The 19,202-nt window shown below is 35.5% G+C and overlaps 1 protein-coding gene across 4 annotated transcripts in view; it reads left to right on the top strand.

Moving 5' to 3' along the window:
* The window catches only part of Mgat4a (alpha-1,3-mannosyl-glycoprotein 4-beta-N-acetylglucosaminyltransferase a), a 329,166-nt gene that overhangs the window by 260,381 nt on the left and 49,583 nt on the right, over positions 1-19,202 (top strand). The gene's annotated exons all lie outside the window — the stretch shown is intronic.

Here is a 19,202-nt window from a genome sequence, read left to right as displayed (position 1 = left end):
CATCGGAAGGTAGCCTTACTCACTCTAGACGTGGTGAAAGCCTTCAACCGCGTCTGGCATGAGAGGCTGATATTCAAATTAATCTGCTTAGATTTTAACAGGGATCTAGTACTACTCATTTATTCTTTTATCAAAAATCGGAAGTTCTTTGTAAATATAGGGAAAGATAATTCTGTTCAGAAAATTCTAAATGCAGGAGTAGCTCAGGGGTCCATTTAGGGCCCAATCTTGTATATTTTCTATGTGGTAGATTTTCCGTGTATTTTCAATGATTTAAATTGCTTCGTAGGTTGCTATGCTGATGATACGGCCCTAGCCGTAGAGTCACTTAACGTAGAAAATGCTGTAAATAAATTGCAGCGCATTACTCCACAGACGGTGCACGGTGTAAAGAATTTTCAGCTTCTAATCATTCAGAAAAAGGCCGAAACAACCCCTACCACTGCCAGACTTAAACTTTTCGGGGAACGACTAAATTTCAACTCGGCAGGAAAATGTGATTGGTCGAAAATATACGTCACATGTGACATCAAAGGTTGCGTGTTTTAGCTTTACCCCAAAGGATTGTTTGCTATTTTTGGCTGCTTGTTTTCTAAACTGTGCTGTGGTATTTTTTGGCGGGTTTTAGCCCACCAAAAAGTATAGTATTTTTACTTAGTATTTTTTGTATAGTATAGTATTTTTTAGTATTTTTTGAGAAAATGTTTTTGAATTGGTGATTTAGGTATTGGTTCCTTACACATTATTACAAATTAATGTAAAGTATTTATTTTTGAGACTAACTTTTTGTAATCTATTTATTTTTAATATATTGAATTTTGAGAATAGATAAATTTAGCTGAAATATCCTGTGTTCACGATCTTGAAAAAATTTTCACAATAGCAAGCCGTTAGTTTCAAACATTAAATATTTTAATATCATATGCTACTATTTTATTAATTTTTTAATATTTGTAATCACAAAATAAATTTTTTAGTCTATTGTGGTACATAACTTTTTAGGAAAGTTCACAATGGAATGTCAAGGAGATAGCAGTATTTGAATGTATGTACAGAAATGACATTTAATACATATGAACATAAAATATTAGAAATTTACATTTTCTGCATTAAAAATTTTTACTTTAAATAGCCCAAAAAAGAGTACAAATTACCATTTTTGCAAATTCATTTATCAAGCTGGAGAATAAAATACATCTATTTTTGTGAATATAATTGATGGCTGAATAATTTCCTTAGCATCTTGCTTTTTTCTGATACATCTGTTTTTGTGAATATAACTAATAACAGAATAATTTCCTTAGCATCTTGCTTTTAGCCTGATAAATCACCATTATTCTTCAGTAAAAATATTTCAAAGTAATATTTCTCTTTCTCCTTTCAGCTACTTGAAATATGAAGTAAACATTTTGTAAATAATAAAAACATATACAGTACTGCTACATAATTAAAATTATTCATGAATGTAATTCGGTGTTTCATTTAAAAAAAAAAAAAAAAGAATTAGACTGTTCTTATATTACACAAATGGATTTCTTAATGCCTATGTATGTTTAAGATATCACAAATTGATAACATCTTTATTAAAGAACTGGCAACCTTTAATTGTAAATTTAGCATCATAATGATAGACGCATATTTTATTATATGTCAATGAGGCTTAAAATTTATCATATGTTACTAGCGGGCAAGCCCGCCAGCTGAGCGGGCTGAAGCCCATTACTTCAGGGGATGGATGCCTTCGTGGTATTCGAAAGTTGGACCTAACTACCAGTGTACAGCGATTTTACATTTGCTGCGCCCGCTTTGTTAACGTATGCATGCAGAAGATACTGCATGCGGAAAACCACAAAAACACACATGCAGCCAGCCCGCTCGCCGGGATTAGAAAGTTGGACCGAACTACCAGTGTTCAGCGATTTTACCGCTCAGCTGCTTGTACGAAGTGTAATCGCGAAAATTTTCGGGTGTGATATTCCAACAGTATACTCGTTGTTAAAATTCCTTTATTTAAATTCTTTTTGGTAAACTCCAACTGCTGTCTATATATTTTATACTTAACATCTCTTTTGTAATTATGTTTCATAACAGTAAATATATACTGGCATTTAAATGCCTTTAAAATAGTAGAAAACATTTAAAAGCATTATGTTACAATTTTTTCATGCTCGGAAGTAATACTTTTAACTGCGAGCAAACCTTTGATCTTAGTCGTAACTGTAACTGCTTTCGGCGGCGTTTGTTTACATTTTTCAAGTGTGGGTTTTCGAGCTGATCAGTTTTCGTCAGTTATCTTTGTTTACCTTCTAAAAATGTTCTTCGAAGGGTCTTCTAAGACTCTTGATAATATTTTAGTCGTGAATTTGTTCTATTTTGATTATACTGGTAAATTTTTTTTTTTACTTATGCTATCATAATGCATACTATTAGCAAGTAGTATCATAAACCCAAAGCATCAGCGGTTCTAAAATAAAACTCGTGCATGTGTGAAGAATATTCATGGCAGATGGTCATTTGTAGATGCTGTTACCGCAGAAAAAATTACTGACACTTAAAATTTAGCGGATATGACAAATGATAAAAGTCCAGCGTGAAAATCAATTGTGAATACAACTGCGAGTGTAAAGGCAGCTGAGTTGAAAACAACTTTTCAATCTACATCAAATTCTAATCAAAATTTGATTGAAAAGTGTTCCTATATTTTAATGAACAGCGAAATGTTTGTTGCATAATGCTACAACAGTTCTTCAGATGTAATATGAAAGGGAATGTTTGGCTATTGAACTCGTTTGCAAATTGTGTAAGAAGGTGTTAATTTTAAAAAATCAAAAATTGTAAAACCAAAACTTGCAGATTATAAAATTGCTGGTAAATAACAGAATGTTAAATAATAATATGTGCAGTGCTATGGAAATTCTAAGAACAGATAACAATTATCAAAATATTTTGAATAATTAGGCAACGACCACAGGAAGTGTCATTTTTACTTGCGTGTGTAATGTAGTGGTGTAGCGTATTCAGCTACGGCAAAGCACTCGAGTGCAATCTGCCTAAGGGGAGGGATGCCTTCTTGTCGGCTTTTTAAAGGAAAGTGGCATGGGGAAAATAACAAAAACACCCATGCAGCCACCCCATTCACTGGGATTCGAATGTTGGGTGTTTGTAAAAGACGCAACTTTGTGGAACAAACTCATTTGCTCATTACAGTCCTATCCCTCGAGTATATCAAATATCATGTGAATCATGCCCATGTCTTGCATCTGCTGCACACCTTGTTCCATCATTGTGTGGATATAGCTCATATTGTGTCAATAGTGTTGTATGTGTCCAATATCCCCTGTATATACATTTGAAAATATATATGTACATACATATAAACCAAATTAGTTAGTCGCCTGTTTTTATCGCATTCAAAATAAATAAATAACAGAAAATAATTTTTAAAATCTACTGAGTAAGTATTGCAGATGGGTGGGCTGCACCCACTCAATTGTTTGCTGGTGTCTAAAATAGTTTCTGTGTGAAATTTGTGGAAATATTTTGTATTTAAATCAAAAACAGAAAAATAATTTTAAATCTATGATTAAAATTGTTTTTCTCACTTTCATTATTATTAACACGAAACCGAAGGGACTGAAGAATTTTTTAGTGTTAAAGGATATTGAAAAAAAAAAAAAAAAAAAACATATTTTCAACAAAATTAAGTTTATTAGAGTACATTTTATTTGCACAGATATGCATATAGGCATGTATTTAATAAAAAAATCAATGAAACAAAATCATCCACAAGAACTGCATTATTCATTTCGTTTTCTTTGTCGGAATCTGCATCAATGATATTTTTTTAGCTTTGAACAAACTCCAAAATATCCTTGTCTCCAATTATTTGGGGCTGTACACACATTATCATCAACTACTGCAACTGTTGTTCTTTGGATAACACAGTAGGGCAGCACACAGAAACTTTTCCAAACGTTTCATAAAATGTCAGTCGTGTGAACCCGTAAAATATTTTACTGTACCTATGTCTATAAAAGACACAACTTTGGGAAAGACATTACAGGCCTATCCCTTGAGTATATTAAATATCATGCAAAACAAAATATTTTATATGAATGAAATCAGTTATTGCGTCAATAGTTCAAAGAAAAACAGAAAATAATTTTTAAAATCTACCGAGTAAGTACGCCAGATGGGCGAGCTACAATCCGTATTTATCTGAAAAGAAATAATAATAATAATAATAATTTCTTAGTTATAAGTTTATATTAAACACAAAAACTTGAACAGGAAAAAAAAAATGTAAACAGAAAAAATTGGTGGGCTTTTGACGGCATAAACTGCCTGACACCTGGGGTCTCCTCTGCAACCTCATCGACCAGGGGGTTATTTTTTCTCCCAGGTATCAGCCCCTTCCCTGGTCTGCTGTTACAGAATCATAGACAAAATTGCATCACTATATATAAATATGTATATATATATATATATATATATATTGATGCAATTGTATATACATATATACACACACGCACAATTAAGATATATATATATTTGTATGTGTTTACAAAAATGCAAGCAATGAATAAGAAAAATTATTTACAAAAATTTACATGTTCTATGTACACCTGAAAAGAAAAACATTTTAATTTGAATGAAATCATTTCTATATACACCTGAAAAAAAGTATTTACAAGTTCTATGTACATCTGAAAAGAAATGTATAAAAACATTTTAATTTGAATCAAATCATTTCTATATACACCTGAAAAAGAAATATTTTTATGTGATTGAAATCAGTTCCATAAATACCTAAAAAAGAAAAATACATAAAATGTTTTAAAATTAATGAACGCAATTGTATGTAGACCTGAAAAGGAAAATTTATAAAAAATATTTACAACATTGAAAAAATAATACAGCTTCCGATTGCCTAACTACTACAAATTCCACTTTGTAACAACAGACATAAAAGCCGACTAATGCATAATTCTCAAACTGTTTCAGCTTCATCTTGACTTGCTTCAATTTATCCCAGTCATCCAAAAACCTCAAATCTTTTTCATTTTTGCTTTGGCTTGATTAACTTCATTTTGTGTTGCAAAAATCTCACTGTTTCAATGTCTCGAGTAACTTTTTTACTGCAGAACCTCCCTGTAAACAATATTTCTTGTGAATACTTTAGAACATGCGGGCATCAAACGGCCTTGCTTCTTGGTGTCTTTCACTAAAACACGAACATTCCTCATAGACGAACATCTTGAAAAAGCTACGTAAAGCATTCCATGACTGAAAACTGGTTGCGGTAAATAAATCCCAACTTTCTTAAGTGTCTGTCCCTGTGACTTATTAATAGTCATACAAAATGCAAGCCTGATGGGAAACTGTCTTCGCTTGAGCTGAAAGGGGAGGTTTGAATCTGATGGTGAAAGTTCAACACTTGGAATGAAAACTCTCGATCCAGCATTCTGTCCAGAGATGACTTCACAATCTAAAACGTTTGGCATAATTCTCTTCACAATGAGCCTTGTTCCGTTGCAGAGTCCAACCGATGGATGTAGATTTCGTAGAAGCATAACTATAACTCCAACTTTCAAATTCAGACGATGAGGTGGCATTCCAGAAGGCGTCAGGCTGTGGATGAAATCCAGCTGATACGTTTCTTGTTCTTCTTCGTCATCGCAAATAACCGAGTCTGCACTGTAGTGCGTGAAAACTTGACCTGGAAACGTGGAAAGAATTTCTTCATTAAGCTTCAGAGCTTCCTCGTTCTTTGGACATAAAATCGCTTTACTGGCCAAGTCTTGTAAGTCGAATTCATTACCGCAGCCAAACATTTCTTCTACTATCGATCTGTTGACCACACACAAAGATGGAATTTCGATAATATCTTCGTCCAAGCCACTGTCATTTTTAAGACGACCGTCTCCCAACTGCAGAAGCCATTCTGAAAATTCTTGTTCTTCCGGATTCAATCGCATATTGGTGGAAAGCGTGCATTGTTTGAAATGTGGCCACAAAAAGGAGTTCCTGAGGCAGCTCTCGATCGCAGAAGTTCGGTTTCCATGTGCGACAACAGGTAATGTTTGTCTCCAGTCACCTCCTAAAACTAAGGTTTTACCGCCAAAAGGAACATCCAGTCCGGTCAAGTCTCTCAGCAATCTGTCGACAGCTTCCAAAGCGTAATGAGGCGTCATGGTGCATTCATCCCATATGAAAAGTTTCGCAGTCTTCAAGTACCTTCCTTCAGCGCTATCTTGTCTCACACGGCACGAAGAATTTTCCAGAAGTGGAACGGGCAACTTGAAAGTAGAGTGTACAGTTCTTCCACCGGTCAACAGCACAGCAGCAATGCCTGTCCACGCAACGGGAATGGCAACGTGGCCCATTCCTCGAACAGCATGAAGGATCGTCCTAAAAAGGAAAGTTTTTCCAGCTCCGGCAAACGCATTAACACAAAATGTCTTCGGTGTGTTAGGATTCTCATCTCGTACAGCTTCCAAAACCGAGTCGTAAACTAATTTCTGTTCAGGATTCAACATCCCGTTCAACACTTCGGCTTGTTCATTTTCATACTGGACATCGAACTGCGGGACTTCGAGAGAAACAGCATCAGTCAATGTTGGTTGCGGGAGACCAAGAGAACATAGCGAAACATTGTGCACTTCTAACTGGTCTTCTATACTTCTCAGTGCAAGGCTGAAACTGTCTTCTAAGGAGTAAGATCTCGCAAAATCTTCAGAAAGGGACTCTTTGAATTCATTCCACAAAGCGACGGGTTCCGCAGGGTTGCAGAAAACACAGATGAAGCAAAAAAGCTGTCTTAGCTGCGGTGGCATTTGAAAAGCTGATGCTTCTGCCAGAGTATTTTTCCATTCTTCGTCGTCTTGCAGCAGATGCCTTGCACGGCAGGCTTCCTTGAACGTTGAATACTCCACACCTTCGTAAGTTCTTAAGTCGGCAAAACTCTTCGCTCCTTTAACGTGACACAGCAGCAACCTCAGATGGAAACGCTCAACATCTTTCGGGCTAACAGAATACATTCTTGAAATGATGTAATCTCCAAGTCTAACTCGTGTCTGCCAGACATGATTCCTCCAGGTGAAATGTTTAGGAATTTCGGCATACAGGTAACCATTCGCTTCGGGAACTGTCCTGTTCAGTTCAAACCATCCGGTGAGCATGGTATTTTTCTCGGCAGCTCTCTGGAAAGCATTCCTTTCTTCGGATTCGGCAAAATAGACGGGCTGCAGGTTTTCCAAATGAACCGGTAGTCGTATGATGGAGTGCGACTTAGAATGCATTCTTTTTTCAAACAGCCTCCACGCTGCTTCAGGGGCAGACACGTATCTTGCATTTAAGAAGCATTTGATCTCGTCCCACATTAAAGTTCTATCTCCAGATTCTTCCAGAACAACTTTAGCTGCATCATGACCCTTGTACACGTATTTGAACAAATACTTCACCGATTTTATGGAGCTGCATACTTCAACGTTTATGTGGGCGTTGTACTTTTTCGATAAATACGGATTGTAAGGAACGACCCATCTGTTATCGATGGCATGACCCTTGATCACGATAAAGTTTCCATCGTCCCTTCTTCTGTAGAGTGGGTAGCCATTCACGTTCTCTTTAGTTTCTGCCTGAAACGGTTTCGGAAATCCTTTCGAACATACACCATCACTCATGCAGGGAGAGTTTCTATTCAGTTCACCGCAGGGTCCGTGAATCATCGATGACTTCACAATGTTGTGTAGCTCCGGATGTCGAGTAGCATCTGGAAGTTCAGCACACACCAGCGAGTCGATGCACTCTGCATCTCTTATTTTGTCTTCTTCCGCTAAAAACAACAAAAGGTGCATATGAGGCAATCCTCTCTTTTGAAATTCGATGACGTGTATATCTGCAATGGTCGCACCTAAGATGTGATTCTTTGTCAAATCTTGCATCAAAGCCGTTTTCTTCAGGTCAAATACCCTCGAAACGATGTCCGGGCGATCGTGAGCCTTCTGTCCTGGGAATAAGTTTTCTGTTATTTCCGGCCATTTAGGGTTGCACGTGAAAGTCAAAAACAGATCCGGTTTACCAAAGTCGCGCACAATGGCCATCGAGTCCTGATAGTTTTGCTGCATGCAGCGAGGGCTTCCTATAAACGTTGACGGAAGTATAACCGGTATTCCAGGGCGGACGCCCGTCTCTTGACCAACTCTGTAAATGTGATCGGCAAGACCCATGTAAGTTTCCACTCTCAGATTCGTCTGATGGCTCCGGAGGTACGCAATCCTGTTGCCTTCAACTTTTACGTATGCATCCACGAGATACTGCTGAAACAATTTCCGGCCATACAAAATCGGGTTGTAGCAATCTCGTCGTACGGACACCCTGTGACTGTAAAACAGTAACTCTGTGTATTGCTGTCCGACTCTGAATCCTTGCTCGCCGTGAGGAAAGAAAAGTACGTACGTCATGGGTTCCAAGTTGGGATTTAAGGTACTGATGTTGATGAGACCGCCACCTCTCGGATGGATCACGATGTCTCGGTTCGATGGAGGAGCGCCGTCCGTACTCTTGAAGACGACTGCAACTTCATTTTCTTTCGGAGCATTGTAACGTCCCCTGTGCTCGCCTGCAGCAACACTTTCACCCTTGATGTACATGCGGATATCCGCAGCAGTTTCGGCACCTTGCTCTCGTACAGTTTCTTCTTCGAATTCCTTCAGCATCTTGTAGGCTTCCGCATATGGATTAACGTTCCTTAAAACTGTGTCCAACTGTCTCAGGAGTTCGGCGTTCAGGGCAACATTTCCAAATATGTTCATTCTCTGCCTGAGGGCTTGATCCGAATCTAAAATGTACAGCTGAGCATACTGTTCTTGACCGGGATGAGGCGGATGAAGGTGGCTCGTTCGATGATATATGGCACCGTGAATCCTGAAGCAGTAGGGACCCGAACCCGAAGGCATTTCTATATTGGCACCCAATGAAGCAAAACTGAGCAGGCAGTTGTAAGTACGTATGTTGGCAAAAAACTCTTCAGAAAACGGGTGGTTCCCATTCATTAAATTGTGCCATTCTTCTGGATATCTTCTTTCAGCTTCGACAATTTTCCCATTGTTACAGCAGTGCATGTATCTTCCTCTTGCATTCCTTTCTCCCGTAAAGAACAATCCGTTGCAGAGATCGCAGGAAGCTTCCATTGAACCGGCGCTGTGTTGCTCAACATAAACTTCGAGTCCACATCTTCCTGCATTGTGAAGAGTGCTGCGTGAACGTTGTGCTGCATTCATGCGTAGCCTGTCTTCTCGTACGGACATTGTTTCTTCGGATAGGACTTGTCTGTGGCGTGCAGCGTCTCGCGTTCTTCGTGTAGCAGCGTCCTCTTCCGACTCTTCCGCTCGAACTTGACGATGACGATGAGAGTCCAGTCTGTGCCTCCTACTGGTTTCTTCTTCACTTTCTTGAGCACGCAAATTTTCTTGACATTGGGATTGCCTGCTGAGTCTCCTAATGGTTTCTTGTTCCGTTTCTGCAGCACGTAAATTTTCTTGATGTTGAGCTTTCCTGCCGAGTCTCGTAGCGGTTTCTTCTTCCGTTTCTTGAGCGCGTAGGTTTGCTTGCCGACGCGCTTGCGTGCTCAGTCTCGCAGCAGTTTCTTCTTCATTTTCTGCAGCTCGCCGTAAACTCTGTGCTTCAGCTCTTCGTCTTCTTGATGCATCTCCTGTAATGCCTCTTTTCCGTTTCGGCATTTCAGTACGTTAAAAAAAGCACTACTAAAATATTAACTCGACTCAAAAAATTGAGTACGCAGATGAAAGAAAAAAATTGCTCATTAAACCAATACTGCTGGAAAAAAAATTAATGCATTCTATATGTATACAACACAAATTTTAAAATAATCCTAGACTAAATGAAAAATTTTCCACTTAAGAGCAAATTAATTTTAAAAAATCAAAAATGTAAAACAAAAACTTCCCTGTTAAAAAATTGCTGGCAAATAAGAAATAATATGGGTAATATTATGAAAAATTCCAAGCACAGATAAAAATTATGAAAATATTTCTAATAATTAGGTCAATCTGAGAACAATGCACATAAACAGAAAATGAAAACCTAAACACAAAATAAATAAAAGGTATAAATACAAATATAAATTAGGAACTTCTGAAATCAATTCTGAAATTCAAATAACAAACCTAACAAAATAACAAATCTAATAAAATATAGAACATTCGATCGCCTTGAAACGATAATTGTTATCGCACACAGGAAAATGTCAAAAATATAAAATGTAAATGCAATTTATCGACCAACAATAACAGAAATATAAAACACGAATGAATAGATCTTTAAAAAAATACAAAATAATACATTAAATATATAAAAAGAGTCACCAAGTTAATGTTCCGAAGAATTCTCAAGTTCTAAACTAACAGGAGCATATAAAAGTCTAAAATACTACTTTAAATTACTAAAACTACAAATATAAATGCAAAAAACAATCAAATATCCTGTAAAAAGAAATAAAGATTAAGTGCAATGAGTAATAATAAGAATATTTACGAAATTTGAAATGCTGGAAAAAATTGCGACGGTCTCCTTCCAAATCCAAAATTCGTAAATAAATTTTCTGTTGCCAAACCAGGAAACTAAACTTTTGATTCTATTTGATCTGTTGCCAGACCGGGAAACAAAACTTTTTATTTTATCTATGACGTCATTTACTCGACTTATCAAGGGCATAAACCAATCTACATTCAACTAACGACAACTAAATGAAGAGAATGTTTCTATTTTTAGTTTTATTTTAGCTTTTCAGTTTATTCCTTTAAGTTATTTTAATTTTTTATTCTTAGTTTGTTAGTGGCGAACGGCCTTGGCGTTCCCATAGCATTTTTATCTCCGACGACTGCCGAGACTGTTGCCACTCGGAAGACTGAGTGCCGAAATTATTGTTTTCGCAGTTTTTAATTAATAACTCCGCGGATTATTGTCGTACGAAGATGGGACCGGTATCGATGGATTTGTTGATTTTTTTCGAATCCGGAGATATGCGTTTCGAATTCCAACTCGGCGCCGTTCCCAAGTTATTCGAGAAAAACGAATTTGGCACTCGGCCAAATCCCTAAAACAGGGAAAACGGGTGAAAGAAAGTGCAAAACGTAGGGAAACGTAGGAGAAAAAGCAGTTTTTAATTAATATCTCGGCTAATTAAAGTCGCACGAAGATGCCGATGGTCAATATGGCGAGCCACGGGAATTCTGAATCCAACGGTACCTTCCGCTAAGCTCTACACCCAGCCGTTCTTGAGAAGATGATGTTACAAACACACAAACAGACAGAGGCACACAGATTTTAATAGTATAGATTTTAAAACTACTTAAATGAAATAAAGAAATTTAATCAATGTCTTAAAATTTTAATGAGCTGTACACATTGTATTAATTATCAGTAAATATGTTACATTTTCTTTTACATTAGACATAGTCCAGATACGTTCATGTTATGGAAAATGTCTGATGATAATTTGTCTCTGAGAATAAATTTCTTGCATTATTATACAACTTTAGGGTATCTGTTTTAAGTCTATTTAGCTGGAACACTAGTATTAGTAACTGTGAAATAGGAAGAAAAATATGCCAATGTATAACTTAAAATTAGGCAACTTTATTTCAGTATAGATTTTAAATAAAACTGTCAGTGTTTTAGAGCAACTGGACACAGGTCCCTTTTCTTCAAGACGAAAAAATTATGCTAAAGGGACCAGTATCTGTTTAAAATCAGTGCCAAAATAAGGTTGTTGTATATAAAATAATCTCTAAATATTTTAGAAATTAAAATATACTAAGATGAATTAAAAACAGTATATAAAATAAAATGCTCTTAATCTTGTTACTACTTCATCCTTACTAGTTACACAATTAATTTATTAATTAGTTTTTGATCTGCATATTCTATCGCAGTATACCACTACTAATTTATTAGTGTAAAGTTCTCCAGTTGATGGTATATATACACAGTTAGCAACATAATTTTACATAACGTTAACATATAATGTGTTTATTAGGACATATCACAACAATATTTGCAAAAGAACTAAAAGTTTCAGCATGAAATATGCAGTCAAATATATGACAGAGAACATAGTAACATAATACGAATAACAATAGCACTTGATTATTACAAAGGAAAATCATAATTTAGTATCTGCTCACAAACCAGAGTGTGCTGATATTTCTCTAAATAAATGATTAAAAAAAGGCACAAAAATATAGTTAGTGCTTTAAAATTATTAAATTCATATATAAGTGTAAATCTCAGTGGTTTTGAAAATGCTACTGTATTTTGTTACTGAGCATTTTTGAATTGCTAGTGATTACAATCACAATTTATGAATAGTGAAAACTTAAACTATTCTAAGAAAATTGATTAATAAATTTCATACAGTAAATAAATTGTTAGGCTACAAAAGTATGCAGCCTGTCAGATATATGAAAACCAATAACAGAAATAAAATTAAAGTCTTTAAAAATTTTACGAAGTGGCGAAGCATCTGAGAGCTATTTATCTTGTAAACAATACATTTTCAGTAGAATCAGTATGTACTTTAAAAAAAAAAAATTGAGATACTTTGGAAACATGCTCTGCAATGTAGTTATTTTGTGATGGAACTGTTGATAGGGCTGCTTTGATAATGCTTTTGAGATTTTCTCCACACAGTAAAACTAGAATTTATGTATGCATAGTTCTTGCTTTTATGTATGTATGCAAATTATACTGCTTTTAATTTCTCATGAAACTTGCATGACTTTTCAGAATATTACGACATTATAAATCTCACAACTTGAGATTATTTATTCTAAGGTGCACACACAGAACCTTTCCTTTGAACACAGATTTCAAAGGAAAATATTATTGATATACACACAAGTATAGTTTCCATTAATTAACACATTGTTATTGATGAAGATTCCTTTAATGGTTCTTACATAAAGCGATTTGGATTTTTTTCCAGATGAGAAACATTAAAGTTTCATTTAAAAAAATAAACAGAATATTCTTAACTTTATCCACTTTCTGTGAGTTTCTTCAACCTTTCTGTGAGCCATCTATGAATGGTCCTTGTGGTCACTGAAGCACTAGTTGCACGTACAATCGATAATAATGATGCATCTGTGTCTGTGAGTGCCGCTCTGACGATTGCTCGGTCTTCACGTTCTGTCGTTTCTCTAGGCCTACCGCTTCCTTCTTGATGCTGTGTGCGGCCATGGTTCACCGATTCCTGCCAACATCGTCTAATAGTGGCATCACTCCTGCTCAAATGTCGAGCTATTCGCCGATAAGACCAACCAGCTTCTTTGAACCCAACTACACGACCTCTCTCAAATTCTGACACCTGCGCATGTCGTTCGCGCACCTGTATGCGAGGCATAGTTACTGTCTACCAGAGTACACGGAATGAAATTCATGAAGAATTTTTGTAGAATTTACTTTCAAAACATGAGGAGAGCATGGATATTGCATTATTAAATGCTTTATTTTACTATTAAGAAATAGATAAAAGTAATAAAAGGTAAATTAAGTAAAAATTAATATTGCACGTGATGTAATGATCACTATAATCAGTCCACACAGGATTCATGTAATGATGAACATTTCAGTCCTATACACACGTTACATCCATGGCTAGCTTTAGATAATGTGATCAGCATGGTTAAAGGAACTTAACATCAAAGGAAACCGTCTGTTTCTGCCAACTCTTGGACGATTTACAAGCCATCTGCTTGCCTCTGCTCACTTTTCACGTCTTGATGCTATCGCACTGTCCTAAGCTGGGATGACATCACCTGGCTTGGTATTCTAAGTCAGCATCGGTCGTCGATGATCTCTACATCTTTGCCCATCCTGAGGGGCATCGTCCTTGATGTCTGTTGAGTGGACATCACTATTATCATGAGGTACCTGCAAAGAGAATTAAAAAAAGAAAAAAAGAGTATCAGGTCCTTAGATTTGAGCTGATACAAACATGATATTTGACCATGGCTTCATATGGTCAGCTGCAGTAGATGTCAAATTCGGTCCTTCATGGCATCCTACTTTTTCGACTTCATATCTGTCATTTGATCTAACAACTATGATTTTATACGGTCCATGAAACTTAGGTCATAGTTTCAAACCAGTCCCATACTGAGTTCTCTGAATGGCTACCAAGTCGCCAATCTTGTACAGTTTCGGTTTCTTACGTCTTTTGTTAAATTGCTTACGATTTTCTTCTTGTATCTTCAAAATGTTGTTTTTCGCATCTTCTCTTATTTCATCTCGTTCTTGCATCAGCTGCTTTAGATATTCTTCATTCAATATCTCACTAATTTTCAGATCTTCCTTATTCTTCATTTCGTGCCTATGAGAAGCTCAAACAGTGAATATTTTGTACTTCTCGTAGTTGTACTGTTGATTATTCTTTGGACATTAAACCATTTCGTTGAATCCTCATGTGATCATTTTGACAAAACAGGAATCAAAATTCTATGGATTCGCTCAATCTGTCCGTTACCTCTTGGAATACCAGTAGTAATTTTAACATGTTCTATGCCTTCTTCCGTACAATAAGCTGAAAATTCTTTCGATGTAAAGCATTACCTTGATCTGAAATGATTCTGGCTGGATTCCCAAATATAGTCTGTTGTTGCTTCAATTTTGAAATAACTTCTTGCGTAGTTGGTGATTTCACTGGATAGAACCAAGTAAATTTCGTAAAAGCATCGACCACAGTCAAAATGTGTTGGTATCTCTTGTTCATCGATGGAAGAGGTCCAATAAAGTCGACATGGTACATACTCAAGGGAATGTTTTCTTTCGGTAGAGGATGAAAAAATCATTCTGCTTTTCCTTGCTTATTGTTGTACAGTATACATTCTATACAGTTAGCAATCACTTTTTCAACTTTGCATTTCAGTCTGGGAATATAGAATTCTTGCTCTACAGCATTCACAGTTTTATCTATAGCAAAGTGACCTTTTATATGTACCTTCTGTATGATTTCATTCTGTAAGGATTCTGGCACTACTAGAAGATCTTTACCATTTTCAAATTTGTACAAAATATCATTTCTCACGAAGAATCCATTTTCTTCTCCCTTCTCAACTAAATTCTTGATTAACTTCACATGTTCATCTTCATTCTGTTGTTGTGCTAACCGAATCTTCTCAGTTACATCGGATGTGTATGATGTTAAAATTAGAGCATTTCTACTTAAAGCATCAGCGTGTTTCATTTGGCTTCCTGAACGATGTACAATTTCATAATCGAATTCTTCAATAAACATTGCCCATCTTGCAATCTTAGGAGTTAAATCTTTCTTATCTAAAGTTTTCTGAAAAGCACTACTATCAGTTACAATTTTGAATTTAGACCCTAACAAATAGTTTCTAAACTTCTTAAGAGCTTCTATTACTGCAAGGGCTTCTAATTCATAACTACAGAGTTTCTCTTGCTGCGGTGAAGTCTTCTTACTCATATACTGGAATGGGTGATAATTACTATCGCCAGACAGTTGGAGTAGTACCGCACCGAAGCCTTGACTACTAGCATCAGTATGAAGTTCTAATGGATTTGCTTGCCTAAATATATGTAGAACAGGTGCTTGAGAGAGAATTTCTTTTAATCTGCAAAATGTTTCCTGTTGTTCGGAATCAAACTTAAAACCAATACCTTTTCTAAGTAAGTCACTAAGAGGTTTAGCTATTTTAGCATAATGAGGAATGAATTTACGAAAATATCCCGTTAGTCCTAAAACGCTTTGTAGCTGTTTACACTTAAACGGGTGTGGAAAGTTTTGAACAGCAACAGTTTTGGAAGGTGATGGTCGAATAGTTCCGTTTTCAATTACATGTCCCAAAAATTCAATTTTCCGTTTTAAGAACTGGCACTTTTTGAAATTTATTTGTAATCTGTATTCCGAAGGAGTTTTGAATACTCTTTCTAATTTGTCTAAACATTCAACTTCATCATTAGCCGGTACGACTATATCATCCATGTAAATAATTAGTACACCCTCATTTAACAAGTCACGAAATACTGAATAAATGTACTTTGGAAAACATTTGGACTAATACATAAACCAAAAGGAGCTTTAAGAAATTCATAAATACCATTATGTGTTACGAACGCGGTGTATTTTGTGCACTTTTCGTCTATGTGTACATGGAAAAAGCCATTTTTCAAATCTAGTGTCGTGAAGACCTTTGATTGTTCTAAACGATCAAGTATTTCCGGAATTAAAGGCAGTGGAAATTTGTCTTTAATAATCTTATTTAATTTCCGATAGTCAATGCATAATCTTTTAGAAAAAAATTTTTTTTGCACAAAACAATAGGCTCTGCATAATTAGAATTGCTAGGCTTTATTAGGACCTCTTTCAGCCATTCCTTAATTTGCTCATCAACAATTTTTTGTTCTGCGACAGACATGTATCTTCTATTTTGACAGACAGGAATTTCATCGCGTAAATTTATTTGCATCTTAAAGTCTGATTGTCTGTTTTTCCGAGGCTGGTACGAATTAATTAATTTACACAGTCTTTCTTTATGTTCCACATTCGAAATATGCGATAAATCAATCTCGTTGACAGAAATAGCATTCACCAGATGTGAAAGGTAATTAAACTTCGAGCTACTTCCGCTTTTGGGACTTTTGTTTAGATTAACAGGGATGCCAGGCGATTGAGAAAGATCATAAACATTCTTCAGTGGCACAGCAATATTCAAATTTCCCATAACGCAACGAGCGTTAGCATTTCGAGATGACTCAGCAGTTATCAAGTTTACATTACTTTTATTCCGATAATAAATTATTTGAAAAGCTATTCTCGGTAAAAGAGAAGTTAAACTGATTCATTACATCCAAACCTATTACAATTTGATTACATAACGACTTGGCCACATAAATTTTCGTACGAAGTGAAAAACTATCAATTGAAATATCAGAAATAAAAAAGCCAATGGGATACGTTTGCTCTGATTCAATTCCTTTTAATGTGATATCGCTAAATTCAAACTTGGAAAGTCAATTTGCTTATGTATCTCCATGCTGCATATTGTAACATCTGAACAAGTGTCAACTAGACTATCAACTAAATGATTATTTATTTCTACAGTCTTCATAATTCGATTATTATTAGAAATTCGTGCTAAAGAAGCTTGTTTCTCAGGGATCTGGTTTTGACAATCAGTTGATTTATGCCCAAACTTTGTACGTTTAAAACATTTTATCCCACTCGATTTGTTTATACACTGAGATTTATGCCCAAATTCCTCGCAACTAAAACATTTGAGTTTATTAACATTAGATTGATTTTGGTTTGATGACACAAGCTGACTTCTATCTTTAACTTGAGTGTCTACTTTCGGTTTCAGATTGTTACACTTATCATTGTCCGATCTCATACTATCATAAAGTTTTAGCCTTTGTTTAAATTCAGATATTGTTTCTCAACCATACAGTATAGTTTTTCTCACCACAGAATCGGGAATACCATCTATGACATAGTTAATTAATGAAGCATCTTCAATGTTACCTCGGGAACATATTTCTTTCATTTTCAAAATATACTCATCTAAAGATTCATTAGGCATTAATTTACGCTTACATAACATTTCATGCAATTCAGCTGAATTAAAAGCTTTACCAAATTCAGATTTCAAAAGCTTTTTTAACTTACACCAGTCATAACTTTAGGTTCACTCTGAATAAATAGTTTCGCTTTACGTTTTAAATGATCTTTTAGCAAAAACTAATTTATGCAAATCACTCAATTTCAAAGAGTTTATAACATTTTCAAATTCATCAATCCATTTATCAACATTTTCATATGCATTACCAGAAAAAGGATTAACAATACTTTCAATATCCGAAAAACTAAGATGAGGTTTAAAATGATCTTGAATTGGAATCTGCATACTGTTATTTACTTGAGACTCATTAAAACCACGATTGTATATTTGATTATCATCAAGCATTACTTCAGAAATTTTATTAACAATTTCATCTTCAATATCACTATTTTCTTCATGCAAAATATTTTCAAATAATACAGATAAATCACATAGGAAAGAGACAATTCGGGTTACTACTTCTCCTTTTGAACCATCTGAATTTATACATAGTACATTATAAAATTAACTCGTTCAAAGAAAAACTATTCTGCACTGTATCTATTTTCTTATTACTTTTCCGGTTATTTCGATCTTCATCAATATTAAAAATAAGCTTATGCAAACTTTTGATTTCAGAACTTTTACTATTCTTTAAAGCTGCTTCCAATTCTGGAATTTCTATTAACTTCATATTGGAAAGAAAGTGTTGTACTCACCCGACAGATGATCGTCTTCAATTGGGGTAATCCACACACTTAAACAGTAATCCAGTAAATCCAACAACTTGTAAGAACAGTTCACTAAATTCACAGTCAGTCAATACACAGTTCAGAATACTATTCGGACACTTTCGATTTCGTTGAGTTCGCCGCACGGTTGGTTGCCAAATTTTGTAGAATTTACTTTCAAAACATGAGGAGAGCACGGATATTGCATTATTAAATGCTGTATTTTACTGTTAAGAAATAGATAAAGGTAATAAAAGGTAACTTAAGTAAAAATTAATATTGCAGGTGATGTAATGATCGTTATACTCAGTCCACACAGGATTCATGTAATGATGAATATTTCAGTCCTATACACACGTAACATCCATGGCTAGCTTTAGGTAATGTGATCAGCTTGGTTAAAGGAACTTAACATCAAAGGAAACTGTCTGTTTCCACCAACTCTTGGAGGATTTACAAGCCATCTGCTTGCCTCTGCTCACTTTTCACATCAGGATGCTATCTCACCTTGTCTGGAATGCTCCGCACTGTCCTAAGCTGGGATGACGTCACCTCGCTCGGTATTCTAATAAGTCAGCATCGGTCGTCGATGATCTCTACATTTATGACCTGGAATCATAATTTCCCCTCTTAAATATCCTGCCAGTTGTGCAGATCAGATGCACTGTAGCGACAACCGTTCATTCATTGGCAGCCAAAATGAAAAATTTTGCATTTTTTGTCGAAAACTGTATGCATATAAATATGTGTCCAATTTGCTTTATATATTCTCGGTGCGGGTTTTTTTTTTTTTTTTTTTTTTTTTTTTTTTTTTGTGTGTGTGTGT

Source organism: Stegodyphus dumicola, chromosome X2, assembly GCF_044657685.1.
Source record: "Stegodyphus dumicola isolate Sdum_Otavi_A_Nest chromosome X2, ASM4465768v1".
Classification (NCBI taxonomy): Eukaryota; Metazoa; Arthropoda; class Arachnida; order Araneae; family Eresidae; genus Stegodyphus; species Stegodyphus dumicola.
Note: the sequence above shows the minus strand (reverse complement) of the source record. Positions and strands in the feature narration are given on the sequence as shown.